The 26964-nt window shown below is 41.8% G+C and overlaps 1 protein-coding gene across 1 annotated transcript in view; it reads left to right on the top strand.

Annotated features, from left to right (window-relative positions):
• LOC126466514 (uncharacterized) overlaps positions 1-26964 on the top strand; it is a 378159-nt gene that overhangs the window by 122530 nt on the left and 228665 nt on the right. The gene's annotated exons all lie outside the window — the stretch shown is intronic.

Below are 26964 nucleotides of genomic sequence, written 5' to 3'. Positions count from 1 at the left end.
CACGGCTCGTAACACATCTGAAATGTAACGTCCACTGTTCGAAGTTCCGTCAATGCGAACAAGAGGTGACCGAGACGTGTAACCAATGGCACCCCATACCATCACGTCGGGTGATACGTCACCATCTGTTGACTCAGTGATCGAGACGTGGCTTCACGATCCGTTACAGCCATGCGGATAAGATGCCTGTCATCTCGACTGCTAATGATACGAGGCCGTTTAGATCCAGCAAAGCGTTACCCTCCTGAACCCACCGATTCCATATTCTGCTAACAGTCATTGGATCTCGACCAACGTGAGCAGCAATGTCGCGATACGATAAAACGCAATCGCGATAGGCTACAATCCGACCTTTATCAAAGACGGAAACGTGATGGTATGCATTTCTCCTCCTTACACGAGGCGTCACAACAACGTTTCACCAGCAACGCCAGTCAACTGCTGTTTGTGTATGAGAAATCGGTTGGAAACTTTCCTCAAGTCAGCACGATGTAGGTGTCGCCATCGGCGCCAACTTTGTGTGAATGCTGTGAAAAGCTAATCATTTCCATATCACAGCATCTTCTCCCTGTCAGTTAAATTTCGCGTCTGTAGAACGTCATCTTCGTGGTGTAGCAATTTTAATGGCCAGTAGTGTAATAAAATCACGATTATGCCTTTCTCATTTGTGTGATCATTTCTGCCCACGTCCCATGTAGAAACATTTCTGTACATCTCTCTTGCATTTACAGTGCCAGATTTGCACCTGGTGGCCAAAACTGTTACTAATTTTTTCCATCGTGAATCGGTCCTGCAATAACGCAATAGAATATCTGCCACGTTTCTCTGCCATACGACAATTACAGCTCAAGCTGGACCACCGTAACATTTTAATTTCAACCAGCCAGTACGTTGCACACGAAGTGGACACTATGTCCATCGACAAAATGTCGGCTTTGTAATTTATTAATTAAGATTTCCGTCAGAGCTTAAATAAAAATTTTTTTTTCGAGTGATTGGTCTGGAACATTTTCGTTGATTCCCAAACAACTACTTATGTTAGAAGGTACAATGTTATTAACAAAACATGAAATACAGTATTTTCAAACATTTTGTGTGCACAGATTACAGCAGTGCTATAAATCATTATGACGTACATGCATTTGTAATATTTTACTGTGCATAACACGTTTGATTTTACAATAGTCAACATCTCAAATGTTACTTAACAGTATTATCGTTGTCGTGGTACAGTCAAAATTCGATAGGTGTCTTGAGTTGTCTATACGTAAAAACCTGACAGGCGCCTGCAATTATTTATCATGTGTCCATATGCTCTGTCTCTCAGAGATCATACTCTCGTAACTCAATACATAGATGATGTACTGATAAAGGTATCCGACATTGTCGCCCTACTTTATAAATTACTGGTGTATCATAAGCTAACTGCTTTACTGAATCCTGGATCATTTTTAAAAAGAGCAAAATAATTATTGTATTTAAATTTGGACTGTTCGTTCATCAATAGACCAGGCTCCCTTACCTTCCGATTGCAAATTTCCCATTCTGCAAGTATGTACTTCGTCCGTTTAGGTGTGAAGTCCAGAATTTTCGCTGTATTCTCAACACCACCAGTTGCATGTTTTGTTCTTCGCGTATCATCCCAAATTACAATACTGCTTTTTACCACCATTTGCGAAGCACAAAACATGCAGCGGATGGTAGTCAGAGTATTACAAGAATTTTGCACTTGCACGTGGCACCTCAAAAAATGAAGCTAGACATACTTGAAGAATGGAAAATACGCAAACGAAGTAAGTTCGAATTTTAATACAGTTTTTTTTCTCTTTTTCAAAATGATCCATGATTCAGTAAGAAGATAAACAAAAATACATTTGGAACTTCCTGGCAGATTAAAACTGTGTGCCGGACCGAGACTCGAACTCGGGACCTTCTGCATGGTTCGCAGAAGAGCTTCTGTGAAGTTTCGAAAGTGGGAGACGAGGTACTGGCAGAATTGAAGCAGTGAGAAAGGGTCGTGAGTCGTGCTCGGGTCGCTCAGCTGGTGCCGGCACGGTAGCTCAGCGTGTTCGGCCAGAGCGTTAGTTACCATCTGTAATAAAGAAACTGAGTGAACGGATCAACGAAGAACCTGAACGGGTGTCATCGGACGTCCGCCCCGAACAAATTCAACGAACAATATAGAAAAAATTAAGATCAAGTAAAAGAAGGGGAAAAAAGATGATAGAGCACTAGCTCGCGTAAGGCAAGGGTCCTGAGTTCGAGTCTCGCTCCGGCACACAGTTTTAAACTGTCAGGAAGTTTCATATCAGTGCACACTCTGTTGCAGAGTGCAAATCTCATTCCAAAAATTAACAAACCATAATAAATAAATATTAAATAAATTTCTCCGTGTCTAATAAACTGGAACACCTACACCCGTCTTTACGATGTGATTGATTTTGTGACTACCAGTTTCGGTGCTTCGGTGCGTCATCTTCAGGCCCTAACTGACGCTGAGGGGGTTAACTTCAACTCCTTTCGGCGTCAGTTAAGGACTGAAGATGATGCACTCAAGCACCGAAACTGGTAGCCTTATAATAATTGACATCCTCGAAGTTTGGAAAGTAGGGAGGAGGTACTGGCGGAGCTCAGTCTGTAAGGATTGGCTGAGAGACGTGTCTGAGTGACTGTCGGTTGAAGTAATGCACGCAAAAGTCAAGGACAAAAGTTCGAGACCCGGTCAGGCACACAGTTTTAATTTGCCATGAAGCCTCAAAAACCGCGCACTAAGCTGTAGAATGAAAAATTCCTTTGGAAAGAAAAATTTGCTCGTGAGTTCGCATAATTGACACGTACAGTGTTCATGCGGAACATGCGCTTTCGACGGCTCAGTGTCGGTCATGGGTTCTCTTACCATATTGCGGGAGTGGTGAAGACAAAAGACGGCTACTTGGCAGCGGCGCAGCTCCGATCATCCACTGGACCACAACTGCTTCTCGTCCCTATCGGAGAGATGATACCTCGATTTTAGGAGCCCGAGATAAGTGTTGCTGCATGCAAAGAAAGAACTGTGCGTGGATATTGTGAAGGTCGCTATCAGCGCTATAAGATCGGTGCATATCTTCCCAGTAGGGTGGATCACATACACTGTCCAGTCATACTCATTTGATCACCTGCCACAACCTGAATAACAGCACGAGGCTGTAGGAAGAGTGTCGTGAGCTTCTGAAAGGTGCCGATAACGCCGTGACCGATGGTCCACCAGATTCTTGATTGTCTTTAAATCCGGGGAACTTGGTGGCTACTAAAGTATGGTGAATCATCCTTGTGCTCTTCGAGCCACGCACGTATACTGCGATCTGCATGATACATTGCAATGTCCCGCTGGTAGATGCCACCTTGCCGAGGAGAAACAAAATGCATGTAGGAGTGGAACTGATCCCCAAGGGAAGATGCATGCTTATATTGATCCATTGTGCTTCCAGAATGTCGAGATCAACCAGGGAATGCCATGAAATCGCTACCCAGATCATAACGCTCCAACCTGGTTGCAGCTATCTTGTATGGCCCTCTGTTTATCGCAGTTGCCTCGGCGCCGATTTGGGTAGTGCCATTTTGCCACGCGAGGTATACTTTAACCAAGGCGGCACGCGAACGGTTTACAAACTTAACCGTTTCTGTAATGCTTCCACTCTTGGCCCCAAATTCAATGATCATACCCTTTCGTACGTCTAATAAATTCGGGCATTTCCGCATTACGACGTCCCCCTCACATGCTTTATGTAACTTCCACTACTAGTGGTACCAATGGCCGTTTGACGTCTAACACAGGCGGTGTGACATTAGTCACTAACGTGACTGGATCGTGTAGAAATGCTTCTGTTCTGATATAGTGGAGACGTATGTTCAATATTTCCACAGGGCAGTATATCTTGTCCGACAATAGACAACAACTCCCGCCTGCAGAGAACGACGGATTTTAATGTCACTGTATGATTTGCTTCTTAGCCTTAATCCCGTCTCGTATGGGCGCCGCTGTATTCAAAATTTGTAAATATATTTTATTTAACTTTGTCGTAGTCATCAGATATCTAAGGGAGGGAACTCGTGTGCGCCGATTGTCTATGAATTGTGCAAATTTTGTTCTCTATGTGATCATATTTTAACAGTTCGTATGTCATTTTTTGTGGGGCTGGAGATGTGAGAGTAGTCCAGAATTAGCTTAAACGGGCATGGCAAAATGCTTAACATCCACTTGGTCGGCGAACGGACTGCTGTCCTAACCACCGCGAGGATTTGATCCGGGTCTGACTTCCCTTTCTGTTCACAAACTAGTGTTCTGCAAGTTGCAAAATAGGAGACGGTGTTTACTGTCAATGTGTGATGAGAACATGAAAATGAAACGCTATCACGAGCATAGCTATAGCTCTCTTATGCCAATTGTTATACGCATATTAGGTATTTGTGAGTATTTCCTGTCCGCCATATCGATGACATCAGTGGTATCAACACACTCGATATTTTTGCATATTCGGTAGACCAGAAACCTATAAATCAACCGTGCCACACTTTTCTCATGAAAAATGTTTGTGCAAACTGCAGAGAGCAACTTTGCAATATACATACAGAACTGAGCTACTTACACATGACTGGCTTGGTTCAAATGGCTCTGAGCACTATGGGACTTAACATCTGAGGTCATCAGTCACCTAGAACTTAGAACTACTTAAACCTAACTAACCTAAGGACATCACACGCATCCATGCCCGAGGCAGGATTCGAACCTGCGACCGTAGTAGTTGCGCGGTTCCGGACTGAGGCGCCTAGAACCGCTCGGCCACCGCGGCCGGCTACGCATGATTATCAGAAACAGATACCTGAACTTGATATAATACATACGTACTGATCCGTTGGGTGTAAAGATTAATAATTGTAATTGCACGATATGGCCTTAATGTAGCTTTCTATTTCTTGTCGTTCTCAATTCAGCAATTCTTTCTGTATTGTTTAAGTACAGCTGGCTATTTCTCTAGACGTTCATGTGATCATTTAATTTGTTAACAAGCACTTCAGCACAGTTGTGAATGTTCCTTTGCAACTGCGAAAGAGTGCAATGAGACTGCGCAGTTTCAGGTTGGTTGATTGATTCGGTGGAGGGGACCAAACAGCGAGGTCATCGGTGCGATCGGAGTAGGGACAGATGGGGGAGGAAGGCAGCCGTGCCCTTTCGCAGGAAACATACAGACATCTACCTGAAGCGATTTAGGGAAATCACGGAAAACCTAAATGAGGATGGCCGGATGCGGGTGCGAACCGTCCTCTACATCTATATCTACATCATACTCAGAAATCCACGTAATGGCGTGTGGCGGAGGGTACCTTCGGTACCACTATCTGATCCCTCCAACCCTGTTCCACTCGCGAATAGTGCATGAGAAGAATGATTGTCGGTAATCCTCTGTATTGGCTGTTATACCCGAGATGTATGTGGGTGCAAGTAATATGTTGTCTGACCCCTCCTGAAAAGTGCTGTCCCAAAATTTCAATATAAAACCCTCCGTGATGCACAACGCCTCTCTTGTGACGTCTGCCAGTGTAGTTTGTTTAGCATCTCCTTAACGCTCTCTCGTCAGCTAAGCGATTCCGTGACGAAAAGCGCCCCTCTTCATTGGATCTTCTCTATCTCCTCTATCAGTCCTACCTGATAGGGATCCCAGATAGATGAACAATACTCAAGAATCGAGCGAACAAGCGCCTTATAAGCCACTTCTTTCGCGGATGAGTTACATTTCCTTAAGATTCTTCCGATGAATCTGAGTCTGGTGTCTGCTTTTCCCACTATCTGTTTTGTATGATCATTCAACTTAAGGACGCTCTGGATAGTTACGGCAATATATTTTATGGCAGACGCTGTCTCCAGCTGTTTTTCATCAGTACTGTAGCTGAACAGTAGTGGATTTCTTTTCCTATGTATGCGCAATATGTTGCATTTATTTACGTTAAGGGTCAACTGCCAGAGTCTGCACCATTCATCAATTCTCTGCAGGCCATTCTGCAAATTCTCCTCCTCCCGAATGCGAGTCCAGTGTGGTAACCACTGCGCCACCTCTGTCGGCCCCCGCGATTTTAAACAAAGTTTGTGGACTACAATCATCGCACAGTTTTTCAGACCTTGCTCACTGACCACAAGCTGTGCCCGGACTCTTAAACGCTGTGCATTGTAACGGTGGTACTACTGAACGGCCGTTCTCTCTTAAATAAACGTTTCAAGCAAGACGTCTCGCCTTTTACCTGTACACTCGCCTTTTCCTGCCACGAAAATAACGCCTTTCAGCAAGCACCCCGCCGACAGCACGTAAGCAAAGAAACAGTGGGAGTGTGAGAGCGCTTGCAAGCTATGAGTGCCTTTTCCCTCCTTGCTTCATACGTCTGTCCTTTTCAAATCTCGTCTTGTTCTTCAAATGATGATATTTACGCGTTAGAAAGTTTAGTGGAAGGTAGCTTAATTAGAGTTTCAGAGAAGAACGTATCTTGTGTCTCCGCCATATGAAACTAACTATTTCCAATGTTCCTTTTCTCAGTGGAACACTGAAATTTTTTCACATACATATACACTATTCGATAACAATCTGACATTCTTTTTCAAATTAGTATATGAAAATTGCAATTTTAAGTTTCCTTTATAATATAGCTAGAAAGCTAAAAGGGGTCACTTCATGTACGTGTACTAAGACAACTGACTGTTAGAATATTACTATGGGATAAATGGTTTCAGAGGAAGAGTACATTAGGCTAGAATAAACAAAAGTTACGGGAAACAGTCTGAAGTTTCATTGCACTCACTGAGTCTTTAATACATTGACAGCATTTGTCATAGATTATTCTGCCACTGATTTGCAAGCAGCATGCAGCAAAGCATTATATTTATGAATTTTTATGTGGAGAGCTTGCTAAGTTTATAATGGTAAATAAGACTTTCTCTACTGTTAACCCATTTCCAATAGTATCTGTGGCATATACAGATCTAACATTTTTTCCTCATATTCACCGTTTTCGATCTTCCAGGTGCTCCAGACCTTTCCTTGACAGTTCTGGAGGTCGACCTCGGCATTTCTTTGCTCAGAACATAAAAAACGCATGTTGCTTTATTGCTATAGGAAATGCAATACAACAATCCGTGTAGCTAATAGCTGGAAGCTCAAATAAATGGAAAAAAGTCCCTAGGCTTATAAATTCAAAAAAGAGAAGCCACAGAGCGACAAGTGGTCGCCTCTCGCGGTGCAAGCTGCCATTTAAACTGACGTTTGGGTTCTTTAAATAAGGATTTGGTACAAAATACTTTTATACTCTCACAAAGCATACTTTAAACGGTCATAATCACTAATAAAAATGAAGTTCGTATTTTCATCATTTCCGAGATACCTTCTGCCCTTAATGTCCCGTTGACGTCTAGGACACTACAGGTGGAGCACAAGCTCGGGTAAGAGAAACTTGGCGAAGGAAATCCGCCGTGTCGTTTTGAAAGGCGTTTGTTTTAAACGACTTACGGAAACCACTGAAAACTTAAATGTGAATACTGGATACCCGTGTGGAGATTTGATCCGCCGTTCAGAAGGTTTGAGACCGACCTGTTTTACCGTTCGTGTTCCTGTCGGGACTGGTAGGGTTAATCTATACGTGCGCTTTTTTTCAATCAATGTAGGACATGTCCGAAGGAACAGACACCACGCGTTCATATAATTGATACGCTCAGCCGGGCAATGGATCCTCTTTCTTCAGTGCGCATGCACAAATACGTCCTACCTACTGCGGAACTCTCAGAGTAGCGAACAGTGAGTAAAATGGACACGGACTGCGGATAGGTAGCGCTCCGTAGGAATATGGATCAGCCGTGAGGCATGGCGAAACATTCCTTGCTGTTCCTATAACGCTGTGTCCCGGATGGCTCTGTGGCTAACGCTTCTGTCTATTAGGCAGGAGATCCCATTACGGTACCCATGCCGCGTAATGTCTCGCTGCAGCTGGCACTAGTGACACCCTTCAATTTTCATATGATGTTTCACAGCTGCCGATTCTGCGTGGTGTCTGTTCTTTCGGACAAGCAAGCCGTACAGTAACTGGATATGCATTTTATCTTTACACTGGATAAACTGAAAACCATCACAGTTATAAAACGTTTAAAGATCGCATATAATAAGTCATGATTTCGATACCAGCACAAAACTGACCTAAGTATCTAGCTCTGCAAGAATGCGTAAGAGACGAACAACACAAATCTACACCTCTGGCCTCGCACAACCTAGACTTCAGCCACAAGCACCTTACAACCTAGATCACGGTTTTAAAATAACCTGGACCTCAGGCACTTCGTGACCTAGAACTCGGCCAATGTCTCACTTAGATCGCAGAAATTATACTGTGTAGGTTTAAGGTACCACTCTACTATGACTTCGTGCCTTATAGTTAATAACTAACTACTATATATATACTTACTTACTTATCGCGAATGGACCCAGAAGGATCATGCAAAGCTTTCTGACGTCGTTTCTTCCATACTTCTTTCATTCGTTCTCCATGTTTTCTTTTTCTTTCTTCTGTCCATTTTGTTCCTGGTCTCTTTAGTGCTTCCTTCCCCGACAATACAATCCACTTTTCCACCTTATTTCTAAAAGTTTTTCTATCTTTGACATCTTTAAGTTCAATATTTGCTTTTTGTAAATCTAATTTTACTTGGCTAATCCATGGTGTTGTTGATTTGACTTTTTCTATGTAAGTGAGAATTCTGTTGGTGAGTCGTGTGGGGGGAAGTCTAGTGACATGTCCATAAAATTTTAATCTTCGCCTTCTTATGTCTGCTGCCAGGTTTGATATAGTTTCTGTGGTTCTTCTTGATTGTATCCGGTATCCTTCTTCTGTTAATTTTGGACCTAAACTCTTTCTCATAATTTTGCATTCTTCTTTTAGTATTTTTTCTAAATCACATTTTGTGTGGAGTGTGAGCGTTTCACTAGCATATAGTGCTGCTGGCTTAATTACTGCGCAGTAGTGTCTGATTTTTGTGTTCGAGGAGATGCATTTTTTATTATATATTTCATGTGTCATACCATATGCTCTCTTCATTTTCTGTTGTCTGATCTTCTGTGCAACTTTCTCTCCTCCGGTTGGCTCAAAAATTTCACCTAAGTATTTAAAATGTTTTACTCTATTTATTTTTCCATATTTTGTGTTCAAACTGTGTATATGGAATTTCGTACAGAAAAATTCTGTCTTTTGAAACGAAATTTGTAAACCTACTTTATCCGCGCATTCCTTAAGGATCTCTATTTGTTTGGTGGCGATTTCTTCATCATCTGCAAGTATGGCCAAGTCGTCCGCGAATGCTAAACAAGATATCTCCACGTTGTCTTTGGTTCTACCAAGATGGATTGGTTTCCAGTAGGATTGATTTTTTAATTCTTTTTCCCATTCCTTAATGACTTTATCCAGGACTATATTAAACAGAAGTGGAGATAGCCCGTCACCTTGACGTACTCCAGTTTTTATGAGAAAAGGTTCAGAGATTTCTCCCCTGAATTTAACTTTAGATACAGTGTCTGTCAGTGATTCTTTGATAAGCCTTAGTGTTTTGGAGTCAAGTCCAAGTTCCTCTAAAATGTTTATATATATAGAACACTTCATTTATAGTTGAAAGTTGTACAAGTTTATTAGCAACATGAAAATTCCAATTGCCATATCTCATCACATATTCAAATTGCTTTTTTTTCCAAGTACTTCCACACGTTTATCTTGATCAACTTGGTAACTTATTTGCTTTACTCTGTGTCTACATTATTCGTTTTTTTTTTTTTTTTTTTTTTTTTTTTTTTTGTATCGCTACCACTGAAACCGGTAGAAGGCAAATAATACATTTGTACATGAGCCATGCCGGCTGGTATCGATTGATCGATCGGTTCAGCAAGGTGTGATCTTTGGGCTCGGCCGTTTGACGCCGCTTTTGGCCGCGACGGGCGTGGGAGCTAGAAAGGGGACAGCCGGAGAGCCGCGCGGCGCTGGAGAATCAGACGGAGCGAGGTTGAGCAGGCCGGGTCACGACGGAGAGGCTGTGGTGTGTTTGACACGTTTGCAAGACCGAACCTGGCTTGTAGTGTGGGAACTGGACTCGGCCACATAGCCCGAATCGAATCGTGCGGCCCTGATTTGGATCTGTAAAGGATTTCAGAAAAGATTTGGTCAGAGTTGCTTGTAATGTTTTTGGTGCGCATGTTATACTTATCCTTGCTTCCCAAGTATCGGCACCATGACTGGAAACTGTTGTCTTGACAACCAAAATGTTCCCTCTATTTAGTGCTGTTTAAGTAAACACGTGTTATTGTGTTTGGTTAAAGATTTATCTGGATTTCGTGATGTGATACAGTCCGCTTAAGCGAGGTGTATTAACTGGTACTATTGTTGTTCGGAGTGACGGACGGCATAAGCCAGTATGGTGAAACTGTAATATCTTTCCTGGTACACTAAGCTGTGTGGACGTTGTTATAGTTGGTTCAAAGCACAGGCTTAACACTGAATCTGTACGTTCTGTGTTATCTAATTGCATTACTTGGTCACTCGTAAACAGTGAAATAGTAGTCTTACTTGACTGTTTAAGTTTATCAGTATCCTGTTAAGGGGTCATTTAAATGAGCTCCCCAGTTTCGGTGAGCTTATGTTAACCTACTAGTGTAGTTTAAATTTCTAAGCTGACTTGGTATTATGCTATTCGCCCTCGTCCTTTAATGTTACGTCAAGGGCATTAGTTACTTATTCACCCTTGATTATTTTATCTTAATGTTCGTGAAATAGACTATTATTTTATACATCGTAGTTATTTTACGTTTGAGGAATTAATGTTTGTCGTTTTCTCCCCCCCCCCCCCTTTCTCTGAAACTGTGTAGTAGCACAGGCTCTTAAGACCTTTTTTCAGTGTGTTATAGTGTACTGTGTGCGGCACCCTGTCCAGCCCGCCCGCTGGCTGTGGGTTCTGAGTCTAGCCGCCTCTAGTCTGGGTCCAGTGGACCCCGCCTCCCCCCTTTCTGCTACTTGAACTAGCCCGTGCCCACGTGACGTCACATGTTTTTAAAATGTGTCACGAAGGGGTGTATCTGTTTGTATTTATTTTAAAAAATTGTGATATCCATGATGGTTAAACTTTATCTCATTATTGTAGTCTCGTTTTGCGAGCTTTACTGTGTGCAGAATAACTTGCGAATCACGTAATGCCTGTTTAAAGATTAATGTTTTGTTTCAATAGGGCGCTTGCCCGTGCTTGTAAGGAGCTAACTTAGCTTATCACAAAAATTCTAAAGATAAAATTTTATTTCCTAAAGAAAAGTTTAATAAAAGTATTGTCATTGTGTTGTTGTTGTGGTCTTCAGTCCTGAGACTGGTTTGATGCAGCTCTCCATGCTACTCTATCCTGTGCAAGCTTTTTCATCTCCCAGTACCTACTGCAACCTACATCCTTCTGAATCTGCTTAGTGTATTCATCTCTTGGTCTCCCTCTACGATTTTTACCCTCCACGCTGGCCTCCAATACTAAATTGGTGATCCCTTGATGCCTCAGAACATGTCCTACCAACCGATCCCTTCTTCTGATCAAGTTGTGCCACAAACTTCTCTTCTCCCCAATCCTATTCAATACTTCCTCATTAGTTATGTGATCTACCCATCTAATCTTCAGCATTCTTCTGTAGCACCACATTTCGAAAGCTTCTATTCTCTTCTTGTCCAAACTATTTGTCGTCCATGTTTCACTTCCATACATGGCTACACTCCATACGAATACTTTCAGAAATGACTTCCTGACACTTAAATCAATACTGGATGTTAACAAATTTCTCTTCTTCAGAAACGCTTTCCTTGCCATTGCCAGCCTACATTTTATATCCTCTCTACTTCGACCATCATCAGTTATTTTGCTCCCCAAATAGCAAAACTCCTTTACTACTTTAAGTGCCTCATTTCCTAATCTAATTCCCTCAGCATCACCCGACTTAATTCGACTACATTCCATTATCCTTGTTTTGCTTTTGTTGATGTTCATCTTATATCCTCCTTTCAAGACACTGTCCATTCCATTCAACTGCTCTTCCAAGTCCTTTGCTGTCTCTGACAGAATTATAATGTCATCGGCGAACCTCAAAGTTTTTATTTCTTCTCCATGAATTTTAATACCTACTCCGAATTTTTCTTTTGTTTCCTTTACTGCTTGCTCAATATACAGATTGAACAACATCGGGGAGAGGCTACAACCCTGTCTTACTCCCTTCCCAACCACTGCTTCCCTTTCATGTCCCTCGACTCTTATAACTGCCATCTGGTTTCTGTACAAATTGTAAATAGCCTTTCGCTCCCTGTATTTTACCCCTGCCACCTTTAGAATTTTAAAGAGAGTATTCCAGTCAACATTGTCAAAAGCTTTCTCTAAGTCTACAAATGCTAGAAACGTAGGTTTGCCTTTCCTTAATCTTTCTTCTGAGATAAGTCGTAAGGTCAGTATTGCCTCACGTGTTCCAGTGTTTCTACGGAATCCAAACTGATCTTCCCCGAGGTTGGCTTCTACTAGTTTTTCCATTCGTCTGTAAAGAATTCGTGTTAGTATTTTGCAGCTGTGACTTATTAAGCTGATAGTTCGGTAATTTTCACATCTGTCAACACCTGCTTTCTTTGGGATTGGAATTATTATATTCTTCTTGAAGTCTGAGGGCATTTCGCCTGTTTCATACATCTTGCTCACCAGATGGTAGAGTTTTGTCAGGACTGGCTCTCCCACGGCCGTCAGTAGTTCCAATGGAATATTGTCTACTCCGGGGGCCTTGTTTCGACTCAGGTCTTTCAGTGCTCTGTCAAACTCTTCACGCAGTATCATATCTCCCATTTCATCTTCATCTACATCCTCTTCCATTTCCATAATATTGTCCTCAAGTACATCGCCCTTGTATAGACCCTCTATATACTCCTTCCACCTTTCTGCTTTCCCTTCTTTGCTTAGAACTGGGTTTCCATCTGAGCTCTTGATATTCATACAAGTCGTTCTCTTATCTCCAAAGGTCTCTTTAATTTTCCTATAGGCGGTATCTATCTTACCCCTAGTGAGATAGGCCTCTACATCCTTACATTTGTCCTCTAGCCATCCCTGCTTAGCCATTTTGCACTTCCTGTCGATCTCATTTTTGAGACGTTTGTATTCCTTTTTGCCTGTTTCACTTACTGCATTTTTATATTTTCTCCTTTCATCAATTAAATTCAATATTTCTTCTGTTACCCAAGGATTTCTACGAGCCCTCGTCTTTTTACCTACTTGATCCTCTGCTGCCTTCACTACTTCATCCCTCAAAGCTACCCATTCTTCTCCTACTGTACTTATTTCCCCCATTCCTGTCAATTGCTCCCTTATGCTCTCCCTGAATCTCTGTACAACCTCTGGTTCCTTTATTTTATCCAGGTCCCATCTCCTTAAATTCCCACCTTTTTGCAGTTTCTTCAGTTTTAATCTACAGGTCATAACCAATAGATTGTGGTCAGAGTCCACATCCGCCCCTGGAAATGTCTTACAATTTAAAACCTGGTTCCTAAATCTCTGTCTTACCATAATATAATCTATCTGATACCTTTTAGTATCTCCAGGGTTCTTCCATGTATACAACCTTCTTTCATGATTCTTAAACCAAGTGTTAGTTATGATTATGTTGTGCTCTGTGCAAAATTCGACCAGGCGGCTTCCTCTTTCATTTCTGTCCCCCAATCCATATACACCTACTATGTTTCCTTCTCTCCCATTTCCTACACTCGAATTCCAGTCACCCATGACTATTAAATTTTCGTCTCCCTTCACAATCTGAATAATTTCTTTTATTTCATCATACATTTCTTCAATTTCTTCGTCATCTGCAGAGCTAGTTGGCATATAAACTTGTACTACTGTAGTAGGCGTGGGCTTCGTATCTATCTTGGCCACAATAATGCGTTCACTATGCTGTTTGTAGTAGCTTACCCGCATTCCTATTTTCCTATTCATTATTAAACCTACTCCTGCATTACCCCTATTTGATTTTGTGTTTATAACCCTGTAGTCACCTGACCAGAAGTCTTGTTCCTCCTGCCACCGAACTTCACTAATTCCCACTATATCTAACTTCAACCTATCCATTTCCCTTTTTAAATTTTCTAACCTACCTGCCCGATTAAGGGATCTGACATTCCACGCTCCGATCCGTAGAACGCCAGTTTTCTTTTTCCTGATACCGACATCCTCTTGAGTAGTCCCCGCCCGGAGATCCGAATGGGGGACTATTTTACCTCCGGAATATTTTACCCAAGAGGACGCCATCATCATGTAATCATACAGTAAAGCTGCATGCCCTCGGGAAAAATTACGGCTGTAGTTTCCCCTTGCTTTCAGCCGTTCGCAGTACCAGCACAGCAAGGCCGTTTTGGTTATTGTTACAAGGCCAGATCAGTCAATCATCCAGACTGTTGCCCTTGCAACTACTGAAAAGGCTGCTGCCCCTCTTCAGGAACCACACGTTTGTCTGGCCTCTCAACAAATACCCCTCCGTTGTGGTTGCACCTACGGTACGGCTATCTGTATCGCTGAGGCACGCAAGCCTCCCCACCAACGGCCAGGTCCATGGTTCATGGGGGGGGGGGGGGGGGGTATTGTCATTATAAACCGTGAATGTTGCTTATGTGGCCCGACCCCCTCCCAACAGCAATTGGCTGATTAGGGTGGATTGACCACCACAGCACAGTTGATGGCAAACATGAAATTCTTCGAATTTGTGACAGCTGTATCGACTCACTTGATTAAATTGCTGGCTATAGGAAAGACAAAAGAAATGGCGTTCCGAGGAAGAGAACAGGTGCGATAAAATATAGAAAACAATATAGTCGGCTAAGTAAGTGGTTTTATATATTGGTGCTGCGACATTTCCTTTCATCATAACGAACATATAAAAGAGTAAAACAGCAAAATTTCAGCTCATCTGTGGAACAGTGAAAAGAATGTTAGACAAAGAGACAACTGAAGAAACGCCATTGAAATTCCATAAAACCATCAACTGTCGTGTGGTGGTCAATCCACCCTAATCAGGCAATTACTGTTGAGCGGGAGGGTCGCGCCACATAAGCAACATACACAGTTTATAAAGACAACACTTTTATTAAACTTTTCTTTAGGAAATAAAATTTTATCTTTAGAATTTTGCTACTTTACGGATATGACACTTGGATAACAAACAAGAAAGACATAAATTGAATAGTGACGAAGATAGATTAAGAAACGAAGTTATTAGAAATGAGCATAACATATTTGTAATAAAAGAAGAATGCAATACGTTCAGCCATAAATGTAACATGCAAACAGAATACGACAAGGCAAGGCACATATACTAAAAAAAAAAAAAAAAAAAAAAAAAAAAAAAAAAAAAAAAAAAAAAAAAAACTTTACAGCACATACCGAAAGGGGTAAGAAACGCAAGTCGGCCCATGAATCGATTACGCTAAGAAGCTAAAGCCACGGAACAGGTTCCTCGAACCTAATCCATGTACGTAGATGATGGTGATAATGAAGGCGTATCTCAAATAATTGTTTATTCCGAGTAGCCCTTTTGTGAGGATATTGTACTGGATGCATATATTAAACACCGGGTTAACGATGTGTCGCCGCTCCGTTTGTAACATACTTTTCTTTCTCCAACAATATTTCTTCATGCATTGCTACATATAACGGTGCCGTTTTTTCGTCCTATTATGACTCTCTTCCCACTACAACAAATAATATAATACGTAAGAAATATGTGCATCAAAAACGACATTATTTATCGATAGCACAGTCCCAATATAATAGCAAGATCAGAATGAAAAAAAATGGATTGGCTATTGACCAATTAGCAGCAAGATGTAGTTATTGTCGTTGGAACGTATAACGAAGAGACACACAGTGACTTCACATCTACGATAACTCTGATCGAGAGGTAAAGGTGTCTAACCACCCTTCCAAAACAAAAGTAGCTGGTTAAAAAGAAATTTAAAATCAAGTATTACGATACGGGTGAGAGGAAAACCTCTGAAGCTACGTTACTAACTCGGAGGGGAACCTGGAAGCCGCCATCTTGCGTGCAGTTTATAATTTACAAACGGAAAGGAAGTCATGTGACATTTCAAAAAGATTTGGGATTTTACATTTTTTGGAAATAATTTTTTTTTATTCATCTACATTAATATTATTTTCTTCAAAGTAATCTCCATTGCATATTGTTCATTAATGCAAGGGCTTCTTCCGATCTCCGCAACACCTCTCGACCTCGATCTTTGGTACAGCACTCAGCTTTTTCAGCGATGAGCTTTTAATCTCATGTGTGCTTCTAAACTGACATCCCTTTAAGATTCTCTTTATTTTTAGAACCAGAAAAGACACACACGGTGTGATATATGTCAAATATGGAGGCTGTGCCACATTACATTGTTGTTTTTTGCCAAAAATTCACGAACAAGCAATGAAGTGTGATCAAATGGATCATTGTGGTGCAAAAGCCATGAAAAGTTTCAAATGTTTCATACCCAAAACATCCGAAAATACAATGTATTTCATGGCATGAGACAATCGATATACCAACATCATCAACTGCTATGATTGTGATTCGGCGATCGTTCATTATCATTTATTTCATTTTTTCCACTTCTTCATCGGTTGTTGAAGTGATGGAGCGTCCAGCGCCTTCAACGTCTTCACGGCCATCTTGGGAAAGCTTCTACCACTAGTAAGCCATTATTTTATTCATTGCAGTGTCACCTGAAGCAATATTCAACGTTTATAAAACTTCGTTACATCCTATTCCATTTTCATAGCAAAATGTAATGTAAATTTTCTGCTCGATTTTTAAAACAATTCTAAAACGGCCACTCGTAAGCAAATACATATAACATTCCTTACAACTGACGACAGACTAAACATTCAATATGGTTATCAGTATTGATTCACTCATGATTACCAACACTTCAATGAAAAACAGCGCAGATCGGACTAATACAGCCCGCTAAATTCCACAATTTCCGATGCTTTTTGAACACACCTCGTACGTACCTCGCAAGTGGAAGATTAGGAAAAGATTCTATATCAAGTACAAAATGCTGAAAGTCAATAAGAATTCATTAGCAAATTAGAAACCTAATTGAGCCAAATCAGGAACATAATTCCTGAGGATACTCGTTACAAACAAAGATGAGTCATGTCACATTCAGATCGTTGCTGAGAATACAAGAACTAAAGATGTCTCGTACCAGGCGGGAGTCTTCCACAGCATGTTATTTGAAACAACAGGCTTCATCTGGCCTGTGTTCTCTTTGTCACTAAGGAGTTTCCGCAAGTGTTTGGTCTCAACAACAAGCCGATTCTGCCGATTCACTTTCCTGTATCTTTATTCTTCCACTTTACCATCTCACAATCGTATGTTACTGCACTTCGAAACAAAATTTCAAAGAAAGGTAGCCGAACAGACCAGTCGTAGCAAGAGCAAGTTTTTCTCTCTCGAAAATATCGAGTTATAATATTCTAATAAATCAGTCGAAACATATTGTCAATCCTCACACTGCCTTGATCACCACGCGACGTGCCTTCTTACTTAGAGTAAAACCTTTATCCCTGTTAATAATATTACTTGATAATCTAATTTCAATTGATTCTTTAAGAACACATTCCCAATAGCGAGAAGTAGGAGAAATCAATTGTGTCTTGTCATACATCATCCTCTGTCCTTCGTTAAGGCAGTGTTCCGCCACTACCGACTTCTCAGGCAGTACGCACTGGAGTTTTGCGGACTCTAGTGAAAAGAGCTTATGCCATTTCTGACGAGAAACATTTGAAAGAAGAACTTGATCATTTGAAGATTGTTTTTAAACAGAATGGATATACGGAACAACAAATATCCCGTGCTCTTCAGTTTGGTCTGTCACGCGAGCCAATAGAGGATACTTTTGAAGCTGTTCCTTATTTAGCCTTTGCGGGAAGTATATCATCCAAAATTTCAAGAATTTTAAGAATATGTGATATTAAAAGTGATTTTACCCCGGTGGCCAAGACTAGAGCCCTTCTTGGCTCAGTTAAAGATAATTTGGGCTTGAGAAAGCCCGGGGCATATGAAATTCCGTGTCACTGTGGAAAGAAGTATATTGGTCAAACTATTCGGACTTTTCAGGACCGGTGTGTGGAACATCATCGGCATACTCGGTTGTTCCAGCCAGAGAAGTCCGCAGTGGCGGATCACTGCCTTAACACAGGACACAGGACGATGTATGACAAGACACAATTGATCTGTCCTGCTTATCGCTATTGGAAATGTATTCTTAAAGAATCCATTGAAGTTAGATTATCAAGTAATATTTTTAACAGGGATGAAGGTTTTCCTTTAAGTAAGATATGGAATCCGATTTTGTTCGACATTAAACAACGGTCTTCTTTTCGATCTCTGGTTTCTTCCAACTAGTGCTGTCGCGATTTATCGTTTCTGTCGACTTCTCCCACCGGCGCGCTGCGTGTCTACTTACCACCAGGAGGCGATGTCCATCATCTCACGCACGCGCGGTGCTCTGTCCGTGGTGTATAAAGGTTTCCGTCGTTGTGGCTGGAATTCAGTTCCGGCGAGGCAGTGCACGAGCATTAACTCACCTGAAGATGGCGGCCAGATGGTCCGCCGAAATATTGTGGCTGGACGACGGCACGATCCGGCTGCAAACCTGTGAAGAATATCAGCAGTTACTACGTCGGGAAAGTTTCCGGAATCACAGTATTTTATGCTATTTTAATATTCTGTAACATAAGCTGTTGATTTCCCTCACACTGTCTAAGACGCTACAGTTCTTTTTTTCCTATAGATAATATTTTACAAATGATTAAAACATTCACCTAAGTTCCCACAATCCTTTTAATTCCACAAATTCTAGAGTTATCTCCTCTTCCTCGTTTCCAGTGGAAGTTTTATCCCCCAATGCCCTACGAAGTAAATGCCAGAGTTCGGGAAAGGCAATTATGTTAAAAACTAAGACAAAAAAATACTATTCTAATGATACATGTCAATTGTTTCCCCAAAAGTACATTATTACATAACTGTAGCGAAGCCCCACAAAAAAGAAGTTCTAATGAGGTCTCTGTAAGCATAAATATCATGAACTGATGCTTGTTAAAGCACAAATTCGTTTCTGAGCTTCACGATACAACACTTTTTTTATGAAGAACTCTTCCTTCTTAGTTATCGAAACATTTTATTTCCTTTGTTGGTTTGAACGAATTTCTGAACCTTTGGAAGATGAATGAAGGCTATACAAGGATTGCAGATGGTTTCAACACTGCCCCCTAATCACATAGCTGCTGCCCTCTAACGGTTTGGTGCAGAAGCGCTGCAGTGCCATTCCGTATGTGACAGCTACTGCGAACAACAGGCTAGACTGCAGTTGGCCTCTTCCTTTCAACTACAGCTCACCAAGTCATGGCACACCAATAAAACTCTTTATTCACGCAAAACTGTTCAGCGAGCCAGAATCTGTCTCTTAACAAATGCAAAACACATCGATCTTGTACAGAAGTTACGCGTGAGGTTTACCAACACTGACTACCTCGTGTGGATGGCGACAGAAAGGGCGTCCAATCACTCTCTAAATCCAGTAATAACCATGCCGACCCCGTGTACGTACGGGATAAAAGCAAAAGACAAACAACTGTCGCGTCCGGCATTCAGTGAACTTCTACGCATTACCCTACGGGCAAAGGGGGTTGTATACGTTATACCTACAAGAAAATGCACACTCATCAACTCCTGAAGATAGACGTTGACTATGGATATTGTATGACAGACAATGCCTCTTTGACTGTTCAGGGATGTCAGTAAACCCGCCCAAAGATGTAAACAACCATACATGAGCAGCGCATATGAGACGGAGGGAGTCCGACAGACGAACAGTTATAGTTATTCCACCAGGAAGGAGGCACATGGCTCAACCATGCCTAGACGGTTAATACCGCGGTTCTATCGCGTCCGCGTTTTTACTCTGTGCCAGGAAGGGCAACCAACAAGGGAAGTGTCCAGGCGTCTTGGAGTGAACCAAAGCGACGTTGTTCGGACATGGAGGAGATAGACAGGAACTGTCGATGACATGCCTCTCTCAGGCCACCCAAGGGCTACTGCTACAGTGGATGACCTGCTATCTGCGCATTGTGGCTCGGAGGAACCCTGACAGCAACGCCACCATCTTGAATAATGCTTTTCGTGCAGCCACAGGACGTCGTGTTACAACTGTGTGCAATAGGCTGCATGATGTGCAACTTCACCCCCGACGCCCATGACGAGGGCCATCTTTGCAACCACGACACCATGCAGCACGGTACAGATGGACCCAACAACATGCCGAACGGACCGCTCAGGAATGGCATCACGTTCTCTTCACCAGTGACTGTCGCATATGCCTTCAACCAGACAATTGTCGGACACGTGTTTGGAGGCAGCAAGGTGGAGGTTCCCTACTGTATTGGGATGGCATTATGTCGGGCCGACGTACGCCGCTGGTGATCGTGGAAGACGCCGTAACGGCTGTACGATACGTGAATGCCATCCTCCGACCGATAGTGCAACCATATGGGCAGCATATTGGCGAGGCATCCGTCTTCATGGACGACAATTCCCGTCCCCATCGTGGCCATCTTGTTAATGACTTCCTTCAGGATAACGACATCGCTCTACTAGAGTGGCCACTATGTTCTCCAGACATGAACCCTATCGAACAGGCCTGGTATAGATTGAAAAGGGCTGTTTATGGACGACGTGACCCACCGACCACTCTGAGGGATCTACGCCAAATCGCCGTTGAGGACTGGGACAATCTAGACCAACAGTGTCTTGAAGAACATGTGGATAGTATGCCATGACGAATACAGGCCTGCATCAATGCAAGAGGACGTGCTATTGCGTATTATAGGTACCAGTGTCTACAGGAATCTGGACCACCATCACTGAAGGTCTTGCTGTATGGTAGTACAACACGCAATGTGTGATTTTCATGAGCAACAAAAAGGGCTGAAACTATGATTATGGTTGATCTCTATTCCATTTTCTGTACAGGTTTCGGAACTCTCGGAACCGAGGTGATCCAAAACTTTTTTTGATGTGTGTCCTATCAGGAGGACATGGAGATATTGGAGCATATCCCACAACTAGAAGCAACTGCTAAAATGGTCACATTTACATAGAAGCCTCCAGAACACTCTCGCAACAAATTCTTCTCGTATATGAACGAAAAATAATATAGTCACCTGCTGTCTTTACGCTTTACATCTGAGACAACCTTGTGATGCAATGATGTACGTAACCCACCATGAAACAGTTACATATTTAGAAGCAATGAATGTGTAAGTGAGGCAATTATCGTTTTGCAAACTAAAGCTTTTATCTATTGACTTTAGAATATACGTAATTTACATTCCCACCCTCTAGTCCAGGGGTAGTCAACGTTTTTCACCTGCGCCAACTTTTCTATCACTGTTATCAGTAACATTTTCTAATAACATTTTCTAACCTCCCACCAGTTCCATAGTAATGGCGTTTTATATGGGGGGCATTAATTTACGAAATTTGTAAGGCAGAGTTATTGCAAGTTAAACCACATAATAATAATTACTTACCAAATACTTTATGTCAAAATTTTACGGAGAACAAATGTAAATATTCTTAAAACCTCTACCACTTGCAGCCCATCAAGAAAGCTGCAACGCCCACTAGTGTGCTACAGGGACAGGTCTAATTACCGCTGCTCTAGTCTGTCGAATTTCTGTCCAAAAACGGCGAAATATAGCGAATCGTCATCCGCAGTTGATCACAGTTCACACCATGTTTTTACATTCCTACCATCAAAAGAAGTCTGTCGTTGTCTTACCCGACCAAAATTTTTACTTTCACTCACAATGCTCCAAAGGTGAGGGTAATTTTACAAATAGAAACGTTTTTCTCCAATACCTAAATTTCACTAAAACAGGGAATTTTTATGTTATAGCTGTAAGGGGCAACCAAACTGCTTCCGTTCGAAGGCCGTGCATACCAGAATCGTTATGCCACTCAGGCAAAATCGCAGTGAGCACTGAGACAATCATCCCACTGACAAATCAGGTTGAGGATTCCAGTTTCGTAAAATACTGTGTCCTGCTGCGTGAATATAACTGCCTGCAGCACATCCTCGTCCGGCAGGGAATCGTCGACTGTTCAAGGCTTTTTTTGTAGAAACGAAGACGTGCTTATCGCATGAGGAGAGATGAGGACTGCAGGGCGGCTGCTCGAATGTCTCCCACTTGTCCGTAATGGATGAGGCTGTCCTCGCAAATCTACCGGCTTCTAGTGTCGCATCGTGATCAGCACGGACCTTGGCGCACCATTCCTCAACGACTGTCTCCGACAGACATGCTGCCCCATACACATTCTTCATTCCCCGATGGATGTCTACCCGTGTTTGTCCTTCTGCAACCTGTCTGGATGCATTAGGTAATAACGTCGTCATAGTTCACGTTTCCACATTTACTACACGTACGTCGGAAAGATACGAAAGCCACTTTGATCCCTTGCCCGAATGTCGATACTTGTATACCCGCATCGTAGTCGCAGTACGTTGTATACAGGCTGCAGCAACACCCTCAGACGATAACTTTTTGATCCCCCCTTATAAGTAACAAAGAAAAATACGTCGTATTCATTAACTTATGAGTCGTGGAGAACACAGATCTTTCTTAATGTTTTGCTGTTACATATAAAACTAAAAATAGGCATCAAGGCTGACAAAAAAGAAATGGCAGTGCTCTAATGAAAACAAATCGTTTATCGTATTATATTAGTACGCGAATAGCGAAAAATGAAATTCTGAAAAACGGGAGTTCGTTAAAATCCAATATAAATTTAAGTGTTCTGAATTCATTTATTTGTATGGAGTGCAACCTTGTACGCAAGTGAAAAGTTGACGACACAGTGTTCAGACGAAAAGAGATCAATTGTATTTGGAATAAAGCACTAAATAAGAATGCTGAATGTTAGATAGGCAGATGGAATAACCAAACAAGGATACTGAGTAGAACTGGGGAGAAAAGAACGTTGTGCTAAAACTTGATTAAAAGGACTAATCGGTTGATATGACACAATCTGAAGCATCAAGGAATATTCAGTTTGGAAATGCGGTAGACGGGACAGGGGGGTGGGGTAAAATTGTAAAGGGGACAAACGTTTAACTACAATGAAAATATATTCAAATGTGTGTGTGTTGCAGCAATTACGTGGAGATGAGGAAACATGCACAGGTTAGACTAGCGTGGAGAACTGTCCGAAACGAACCTTCAGGCTAAAGACCACGATCAAAACAATGGCAATAGTGTGTGACGATCTTTCGACCCGAACTGTGTCCTCTAGCTGCGATAAGTTTCATCAAAATCAGTCAGCTGAATGGCAGTGGATGATCAGGTTGCTGAAGACGCTTCTTGCACGCTGCTGGAGTCCGACCATGTCAAGCACAGCATTAATGATTGTCTGATTCTCTGGCAACTTGAATGTGACTTTTAGGTGCTTTTAGAGAGCTGTCTAGGCGAATGACTGGCTGATATCCAAAGCCACAACACGCGAACGATTAAAACTCATAAACACTTGACAAATCGTCAGTCATATAACATGGGAGATTTCCGCTGATATCTTAGGTATAGTAAAGCACTAACCGGGAACAGGGGTGCCACGAGTCGGTTTCTGATAAAACGGTGAGTCGCCGAAAGGACCGAGCGAAACCGTACACAAATCCAAAAGAACGAACCGAGAGTAATCCAAAACGTGAAAGCCAAGCATCGCCAACAGCATCCAAAATAAGCCACAATACCAGACATAGAAAAAGACCAAGCATCGGGAACATCAACACAATTGGACCGTATAATGGCTGACATATGAAGACAGTAACTGTTCTCGAAAGAACGGATACTATTGATGACCGTGCAGCTTTCTTTAGAATAAATGATAAATAATTGAAACCCTCAGCTGCCGACAGGTGTTGTTGATATACCTCGATGGGGACAGTTGTAAATATGTGCCCCGACCGGTACTCGAACCCGGGATCGCCTGCTTTCATGGCAGACGCTCTATCCAGCCACCGAGCACACAGATGAATAGCGCAATTGCAGGTACTTATCTCTTGCACGCTTCCCGTGAGATCCACATTCCCAACTGTCCACAATACTACATATGTAATGCGCACAGGTTGCCCGAACTCTTACGGGAATCGCCAAAGTGTGTGCGAGTAATGAGTGGATGGGTAAATATCTATTAGGTACATTATACATAGTATTGTGAACGGTTGGGAATGTGGGTCTCACAGGAAGCGTGCAAGCGTAAGTTCCTGCAGTCGCGCTATTCGTTTGTGCCCTCGGTAGCTCAGATGGATAAAGCCTGTGCCATGTAAGCAGGATTTCCCGGGTTTGAGTTCCGGTCGGGACACACATTTTCGGCTGTCCCCATCGAGGTATATCAACAACACCTGTAGGCAGCTGCCAGCTGACATGAAATCCAGGCCGTCCATGGTGCGGACGCGTAACCAAAGAGGTCTGGCAACCCAACGCTGGTGCATCCATCTCGCTATTAATCTCTGTGTCCGGCGCAGATACAAAATTAGAGTTAATTATGACCAGTAGGCAAGAATAGCGTCAGTTGAAGACTGAGACCGCCAGTTGTTGCAACGTGTATGTGCTAATGGCAGAAACAATGTATAAGAAATTCGCCATGGAAAACAATAGAATAGTCTTACAACATCATGGACAAAATATAAATATTAAATGGGAAAGACTTCCTAATATTCTGCAAAATGATATTTTTGTGATCACGTACCAGCTGTCGGCTTCTTAGGCCATCTTCAAACGACTGCTGAGTGTCGCAAAAAGAGATAAAATGATGTACGACTTATACGTTATTTGTACAGAAGATACAAAAATGACGAAGAGTGTTTACATAGAAATGTTACTTTTGTCACATATAAATAAACAGTTAACTAGAAAAGGGGAAAACAAAGCTTTTGTGTAGAGATAAATTTGACAACTGATGAGAAATAAGTTGAGTTCCCCATATGAATATAGTATCTGTAGCGGAAACTTACTTTAACAAAATCGAAAAAGGAAACTGAGTCTGATCATTTAATAATAAGCTGTCATTCTTGTCATATAGCTATTGATTTCCAGTACTACCAGTATGGTCTTCCTGCTTTCCCTAATGGAATGTAAAATTTCACGCTTTTCCACACCACTTGCACCACAGAGTCATATGCATACAATCGTTTGCAAAAAATATAGAAAAGTATATACCGGTGAATCAGACAGAGCCGTGGCAATTAGATAATCTGAACACAAGAGAAGCTGGAGGTTAAGAAAGAAAGGGTCAATATTTCTCGGTCATATCTTAACAGAAAACCATTCGTATGGTATAGAATAAGAAGTTTTAACTTATATCTCGTCAGTTGTTAATTGTATCTCCGCATAAAAACTTTCCTTTCCGCTTTTTTATTTACTGTTTTTATTTTTATATGACAAAAAATTTTTGTATCGTATGTACAAATAATATCTATGTAAGTCGCACATCATTTTATCTGTGTTTGCGACTCTCGGATGTTACCTGATGATGGCCTAAGAAGCCGAAAGCCGCTTCGTGACCAAATAAATATAATTTTGCAGAACATTAGGAAGTGCTTCCTATTTAATATTATTATCATGTTATGCCAGGCACAAACGAAAACTACAGTTAATTTTCAGCTAAACTTGGAAATCGATCACATCTCCCCTAACTGAGAAATAAATTAAAGCATTTAGTTTCGTAATCAGAGTAGCGTTTGAATTTTTTCGTCAGAGTGCATCGATTAGGAGCATGCTTTTGCAATCTTACCCCTGCTGTCGCCGCAGTTTCAGTTGCCAGCAAGAAAACGAAAAACACATCTGGAAGCGACTGTCGTAGTTTACTGTGTAATACCTCACTCCCACCAATTCGACCCAAGTAGAGTCACCATAGTAATCTTTCATATTTCTTGTCACACTAATTTTTCAGTCTGGGTTCCATTATCTCACTTCAGAGACAATGAATTCGTAAGAATGTAAAACGTTTCCGAAATCTAAGAGCACGAAATTACTACAGTTAAAACTAGGTAATGAAATGTGTGAATGATGGTTATATGTGTCGAGTTTATCTTTTTAATTCATTAGACTCAAACCCACATTATTGTAGCTAGCTTAGTACACTCAGGAATACCTCGTATTTCACATTCTGTCACCTCGGAATGTTCTGCGTGGTCAAAATGAAAGTGGCCCGGAATATGTTTAAAATAAAACTGACACAGTACTGATACTAATTTATGAGCGTCACAGATGATGCTGGAAATAGCCGCTGTTGAGACTGATGCACCGCTGTGTTCATTGTATCAAATTGTAGTACAGTGGCTCTACCTGAGCGTTTTCATCGTTGAGCTGCAGCTCTTCCATTACTTGAGGATTATTTGAGTACACTTCACCATTCAATTTGCCCCACAGCTGAAAATCACATGGAGATTTATCGGGCGACAGTGGCCAGGAGACTGTACTGCCTCTGCTGTTTCTCCTCTCTTCACTATTGAACACCTCATGCAATCATGACGAAGTTGTCAAGGCGGTGTGAGCTGTTCTTGTGTTTTGGTAAAAGTATTAACACAGTCGTTCATATTCTGAAAGCTGATTCACGTACTGACTAAACAGTACGACAGAAGCAGTACGTGAGACTTTCCCGAAAGCCAAAAAACGAAAGCGTTTGCCTCCCTCGAAAAGGGTTGCCTAGTGTACAGTTTGACAGACAGCAAGAGGAATGCCGCCAAGTTACTAGCACCTGGCGACGTTTAAGCAAAGCACGAACATTCCCGTTACAAACAAGCAAGTTTATT

This window comes from Schistocerca serialis, chromosome 1 (genome assembly GCF_023864345.2).
Source record: "Schistocerca serialis cubense isolate TAMUIC-IGC-003099 chromosome 1, iqSchSeri2.2, whole genome shotgun sequence".
Classification (NCBI taxonomy): Eukaryota; Metazoa; Arthropoda; class Insecta; order Orthoptera; family Acrididae; genus Schistocerca; species Schistocerca serialis.
This window is presented reverse-complemented; position numbering and strand designations above follow the sequence as displayed.